We start from the raw sequence: 7508 nt of genomic DNA on the forward strand, positions 1-7508 counted from the left end.
GCCGCGGCTAAAAGCACGGACCTCAGAGACTACTTTCTCTCCCTTTTATTCTGAGCCGAGTGGATGAAAGGCTCTTGCTGCTCCAGCCAGGAGTCAGGACTCTGCCTCTGAGGTGGGAGAGCCAACTTCAGAACACTCGTCAAGAAGAGACCTCCCAGCCCCACATAATATCAAACGGCGAAAATCTCCCAGAGATCTCCATCTCAACACCAGCACCCAGCTTCGCTCAACGACCAGCAAGCTACAGTGCTGGACAACCTATGCCAACCATATAGCAAAACAGGAACACAACCCCACCCACTAGCAGAGAGGCTGCCTAAAATCATAATAAGTCCACAGACACCCCAAAACACACCACCAGACGTGGACCTGCCCACTAGAGAGACAAGATCTAGCCTCATACACCACAACACAGCCACTAGTCCCCTCCACCAGGAAGCCTACACAACGCACTGAACCAACCTTAGCCACTGGAGACAGACATCAAAAACAACGGGAGCTACGAACTTGCAGCCTGCAAAAAGGTGAACCCAATCACAGTAAGATAAGCAAAATGAGAAGACAGAAAAACACACAGCAGATGAAGGAGCAGGATAAAAACCCACCAGACCTAACAAATGAAGAGGAAATAGGCAGTCTACCTGAAAAAGAGTTCAGAATAATGATAGTAAAGATGATCCAAAATCTTGGAAATAGAATGGACAAAATGCAAGAAGCAGTTAACAAGGACCTAGAAGAAATAAAGATGAAACAGACAATGATGAACAACACAATAAATGAAATGAAAAATACTCTAGATGGGATCAATAGCAGAATAAATGAGGCAGAAGAACGGATAAGTGACCTGGAAGATAAAATAGTGGAAATAACTACTGCAGAGCAGAATAAAGAAAAAAGAATGAAAAGAACTGAGGACAGTCTCAGAGACCTCTGGGACAACATTAAACGCACCAACATTCGAATTATAGGGGTTCCAGAAGAAGAAGAGAAAAAGAAAGGGACTGAGAAAATATTTGAAGAGATTATAGTTGAAAACTTCCCTAATATGGGAAAGGAAATCGTTAATCAAGTCCAGGAAGCACAGAGAGTCCCATACAGGATAAATTCAAGGAGAAATACGCCAAGACACATATTAATCAAACTGTCAAAAACTAAATACAAAGAAAGCATATTAAAAGCAGCAAGGGAAAAACAACAAATAACACACAAGGGAATCCCCATAAGGTTAACAGCTGATCTCTCAGCAGAAACTCTACAAGCCAGAAGGGAGTGGCAGGACATACTGAAAGTGATGAAGGAGAAAAACCTGCAACCAAGATTACTCTACCCAGCAAGGATCTCATTCAGATTTGATGGAGAAATTAAAACCTTTACAGACAAGCAAAAGCTGAGAGAGTTCAGCACCACCAAACCAGCTTTACAACAAATGCTAAAGGAACTTCTCTAGACAAAAACACAAGAGAAGGAAAAGTCCTATAATAACGAACCCAAAACAATTTAGAAAATGGGAATAGGAACATACATATCGATAATTACCTTAAATGTAAATGGACTAAATGCTCCCACCAAAAGACACAGATTGGCTGAATGGATACAAAAACAAGACCCATATATATGCTGTCTACAAGAGACCCACTTCAGACCTAGAGACACATACAGACTGAAAGTAAGGGGATGGAAAAAGATATTCCATGCAAATGGAAACCAAAAGAAAGCTGGAGTAGCAATTCTCATATCAGACAAAATAGACTTTAAAATAAGGACTATCAGAAGAGACAAAGAAGGACACTACATAATGATTAAGGGATCGATCCAAGAAGAAGATATAACAATTGTAAATATTTATGCACCCAACATAGGAGCACCTCAATACATAAGGCAAAAACTAGCAGCCATAAAAGGGGAAATCGACAGTAACACATTCATAGTAGGGGACTTCAACACCCCACTTTCACCAATGGACAGATCATCCAAAATGAAAATAAATAAGGAAACACAAGCTTTAAATGATACATTAAACAGGATGGACTTAATTGATATTTATAGGACACTCCATCCAAAAACAACAGAATACACATTTTTCTCAAGTGCTCATGGAACATTCTCCAGGATAGATCATATCTTGGGTCACAAATCAAGCCTTGGTAAATTTAAGAAAATTGAAATTATATCAAGTATCTTTTCCGACCACAACGCCATGAGATTAGATATCAATTATAGGAAAAGAGCAGTAAAAAATACAAACACATGGAGGCTAAACAATACACTACTTAGTAACGAAGTGATCACTGAAGAAATCAAAGAGGAAATTAAAAAATACCTAGAAACAAATGACAATGGAGATACAACGACCCAAAACCTATGGGATGCAGCAAAAGCAGTTCTAAGAGGGAAGTTTATAGCAATACAAGCCCACCTTAAGAAGCAGGAAACATCTCGAATAAACAACCTAACCTTGCACCTCAAGCAATTAGAGAAAGAAGAACAAAAAAACCCCAGAGTTAGCAGAAGGAAAGAAATCATAAAAATCAGATCAGAAATAAATGAAAAAGAAATGAAGGAAACAATAGCAAAGATCAATAAAACTAAAAGCTGGTTCTTTGAGAAGATTAACAAAATTGATAAACCATTAGCCAGACTCATCAAGAAAATAAGGGAGAAGACTCAAATCAATAGAATCAGAAATGAAAAAGGAGAAGTAACAACTGACACTGCAGAAATACAAAAAATCATGAGGGATTACTACAAGCAACTCTATGCCAATAAAATGGACAATCTGGAAGAAATGGACAAATTCTTAGAAATGCACAAACTGCCAAGACTGAATCAGGAAGAAATAGAAAATATGAACAGACCAATCACAAACACTGAAATTGAAACTGTGATTAAAAATCTTCCAACAAACAAAAGCCCAGGACCAGATGGCTTCACAGGCGAATTCTATCAAACATTTAGAGAAGAGCTAACACCTATTCTTCTCAAACTCTTCCAAAATATAGCAGAGGGAGGAACACTCCCAAACTCATTCTACGAGGCCACCATCACCTTGATACCAAAACCAGACAAGGATGTCACAAAGAAAGAAAACTACAGGCCAATATCACTGATGAACATAGATGCAAAAATCCTCAACAAAATACTAGCAAACAGAATCCAACAGCACATTAAAAGGATCATACACCATGATCAAGTGGGGTTTATTCCAGGAATGCAAGGATTCTTCAATATACGCAAATCTATCAATGTGATTAACCATATTAACAAATTGAAGGAGAAAAACCATATGATCATCTCAATAGATGCAGAGAAAGCTTTTGACAAAATTCAACACCCATTTATGATAAAAACCCTGCAGAAAGTAGGTGTAGAGGGAACTTTCCTCAATATAATAAAGGCCGTATATGACAAGCCCACAGCCAACATCATCCTCAATGGCGAAAAACTGAAAGCATTTCCACTAAGGTCAGGAACAAGACAAGGTTGCCCACTCTCACCACTCTTATTCAACATAGTTTTGGAAGTTTTAGCCACAGCAATCAGAGAAGAAAAGGAAATAAAAGGAATCCAAATCGGAAAAGAAGAAGTAAAGCTGTCACTGTTTGCAGATGACATGATACTATACATAGAGAATCCTAAAGATGCTACCAGAAAACTACTAGAGCTAATCAATGAATTTGGTAAAGTAGCAGGATACAAAATTAATGCACAGAAATCTCTGGCATTCCTATATACTAATGATGAAAAATCTGAAAGTGAAATCAAGAAAACACTCCCATTTACCATTGCAACAAAAAGAATAAAATATCTAGGAATAAACCTACCTAAGGAGACAAAAGACCTGTATGCAGAAAATTATAAGACACTGATGAAAGAAATTAAAGATGATACAAACAGATGGAGAGATATACCATGTTCTTGGATTGGAAGAATCAACATTGTGAAAATGACTCTACTTCCCAAAGCAATCTATAGATTCAATGCAATCCCTATCAAACTACCACTGGCATTTTTCACAGAACTAGAACAAAAAATTTCACAATTTGTATGGAAACACAAAAGACCCCGAATAGCCAAAGCAATCTTGAGAACAAAAAATGGAGCTGGAGGAATCAGGCTGCCTGACTTCAGACTATACTACAAAGCTACAGTAATCAAGACAGTATGGTACTGGCACAAAAACAGAAAGATAGATCAATGGAATAGGATAGAAAGCCCAGAGATAAACCCATGCACATATGGTCACCTTATCTTTGATAAAGGTGGCAGGAATATACAGTGGAGAAAGGACAGCCTCTTCAATAAGTGGTGCTGGGAAAATTGGATAGGTACATGTAAAAGTATGAGATTAGATCACTCCCTAACACCATACACAAAAATAAGCTCAAAATGGATTAAAGACCTAAATGTAAGGCCAGAAACTATCAAACTCTTAGAGGAAAACATAGGCAGAACACTCTATGACATAAATCACAGCAAGATCCTTCTTGACCCATCTCCTAGAGTAATGGAGATAAAAACAAAAATAAACAAATGGGACCTAATGAAACTTCAAAGCTTTTGCACAGCAAAGGAAACCATAAACAAGACCAAAAGACAGCCCTCAGAATGGGAGAAAATATTTGCAAATGAATCAACTGACAAAGGATTAATCTCTAAAATTTACAGGCAGCTCATGCAGCTCAATAACAAAAAAATAAACAACCCAATCCAAAAATGGGCAGAAGACCTAAATAGACATTTCTCCAAAGAAGATATACAGACTGCCAACAAACACATGAAAGAATGCTCAACATCATTAATCATTAGAGAAATGCAAATCAAAACTACAATGAGATATCATCTCACACCAGTCAGAATGGCCATCATCAAAAAATCTAGAAACAATAAATGCTGGAGAGGGTGTGGAGAAAAGGGAACACTCTTGCACTGCTGGTGGGAATGTGAATTGGTTCAGCCACTATGGAGAACAGTATGGAGGTTCCTTAAAAAACTACAAATAGAACTACCATATGACCCAGCAATCCCACTACTAGGTATATACCCTGAGGAAACCAGAATTCAGAAAGAGTCATGTACCAAAATGTTCATTGCAGCTCTATTTACAATAGCCCGGAGATGGAAACAACCTAAGTGCCCGTCGTCGGATGAATGGATAAAGAAGATGTGGCACATATATACAATGGAATATTACTCAGCCATAAAAAGAAACGAAATTGAGCTATTTGTAATGAGGTGGATAGATCTAGAGTCTGTCATACGGAGTGAAGTAAGTCAGAAAGAGAAGGACAAATACCGTATGCTAACACATATATATGGAATTTAAGAAAAAAAAATGTTATGAAGAACCTAGGGGTAAAACAGGAATAAAGACAGAGACCTACTGGAGAACAGACTTGAGGATATGGGGAGGGGGAAGGGTGAGGTGTGTTAGGGCGAGAGAGAGACATGGACATATATAAACTAACAAGCGGAGGGTAGATAGCCAGTGGGAAGCAGCCGCATGGCACAGGGAAACCGGCTGGGTTCTTTGTGGCTGTCTGGAGGGGTGGGATAGGGAGGGTGGGAGGGAGGGAGACAAAGAGGGAAGAGATATGGGAACATATGTATATGTATAACTGACTCACTCTGTTATAAAGCAGAAACTAACACACCATTGTAAAGCAATTATACCCCAATAAAGATGTTAAAAAAAAAAAAAATCTAGATGACACTCCCCACTTGCCAAAAGCATCCACTTACGGTCACTGCAAGGTTAGAGTAGGAAATGGGTGTCTAAGAGTTTTTATAAAGATTTGCACCTTGGTACCGCTAGATATTTGCCCAGAGTATAAAGTAATCCAACTGAAGGACCATAGATCTCAATTAAAAAAAAAAAAAATATTGGTGCAGGGATAGATAAATACATCAATGGAATAGAATAGTCATCCTAGAAAAATACTTAATTATAAGTAGACACTTGATTTGTAACAGAAGTGGTACTACTGGCCAATGGCGAGAGAATGGGTTTTCAATAAATGACATGGAGGACAGGTATGGTCTCTACAGAAAGCAAAAATCCAAAAAACAGCAAAGGAAAAACTGATGCACTCTTGGTTTGAATTTCTGCAAGAGCAGACCTTGAGAAAAGGATTTGGGTACAGGCAGTTTATTTGAGAGATGAATCCCAGGATTCAGAGTCAGAGATTGAGAAAGAAAAGCAGGGAATAGATCAAAGCAAATGGTATGTTTATAAATTGGTTGCTTCTTTGGACAAGAAGGACTCAATTCTGCTGGGAAATCCTTGAGATACTGTGTAGAACACTACAAAATTTAAAGTATATAGGAAGATGGGTATTTATTGACAACCTCATATCTTTCATTCGTTAAATGTTGATCCTAGGGCCAGGTTATGGTTGTTCGTTGCTTGAAACAAACAACCCTAAGAATTAATGGTTTTGGGGAAAAAAAAACACTTTATTATGTTCAAGGGTTCTGTGGGCAGGAACTTGGACAGGACAAATTTGGAGATGGCTTTTCTTTGATCCACAATGCCTGGAGACTTACCTAAGAAGCCTCAAATGATTGAGTGTGATCAAACAGAAGGGACCAGAAACATTGGAAGCTTCTTTCATCTTACCTGGACTTGCTCTGGGATGAATCAAAGGATGGTGTCAGCTGAGGCTAGCAATTAGAATACCTTGCGGTCTCTTTAAATGGCCTCCTCATATCCTGGAAGTCTAAAGGTAGTTGGATTTCATATATTGTGGCTCAGGTCCCAAGAATGAGAAAAAAAGGTAGAATCTGCACGTTAAATTCTAACCTAGCCTCAGAAAGCATGCCGCATCACTTCTACTTCAAGCAAGTCACCAAAGCCAGCCCAGATACAAGGGAGGTGGAAGAAACCCCACCTCTTGATGGGAGGAGTGTCAAAGAATTTGTGGCTATCTTTAGAACTAAATACAGCTAGTATTACCTCACTAGAATTTCTGTCCTGCCTGTGTCTATAGGATAAATATGTCCCCACAGCCAGAGAAAAATCTCAGGCATAGAGATGCAGGTGTCTGAGGTAGGCCATTGTTGGTATGTATAGAAATTGTCCAACCAAGCTGCAAATGACCTCTGGGGTAGAAACAACGGTATGAGCAGGGCTCCAACATTACCTTTCATCGTGTGTATCATTCAGAGCTCCTTCTGCCCCACTTTAAGTTCACCATGTCCTATCTCTGGTTCTTAAAGGTATTAGCCTTTCACAACCTCAAAAAAAAACAAAAAACAAAAAAACCCTAAAACAGAAATTCAGTGAGACAGAGTAGTCACTCTTGTTCAGTCAAACCTGAGGACGAAATTAATATTCATATCTCCCCTTCCCTTACCCTCATCCAGAGTTTCTACTTTTATAGGTTGTTTGCTCAGTGGAGTGAAACAGATCTTTATCCCCAGAAGGCCGGAACCTCTGCTTAATCATACCCATTTGCTATTATCACCAAGCATGCAAGATCCAAGAGGTACACGAGAGAACCCTCGGCATT

This window comes from Lipotes vexillifer, unplaced genomic scaffold (assembly GCF_000442215.2).
Source record: "Lipotes vexillifer unplaced genomic scaffold, Lipotes_vexillifer_v1.1 scaffold1485, whole genome shotgun sequence".
Lineage (NCBI taxonomy): Eukaryota > Metazoa > Chordata > Mammalia > Artiodactyla > Lipotidae > Lipotes > Lipotes vexillifer.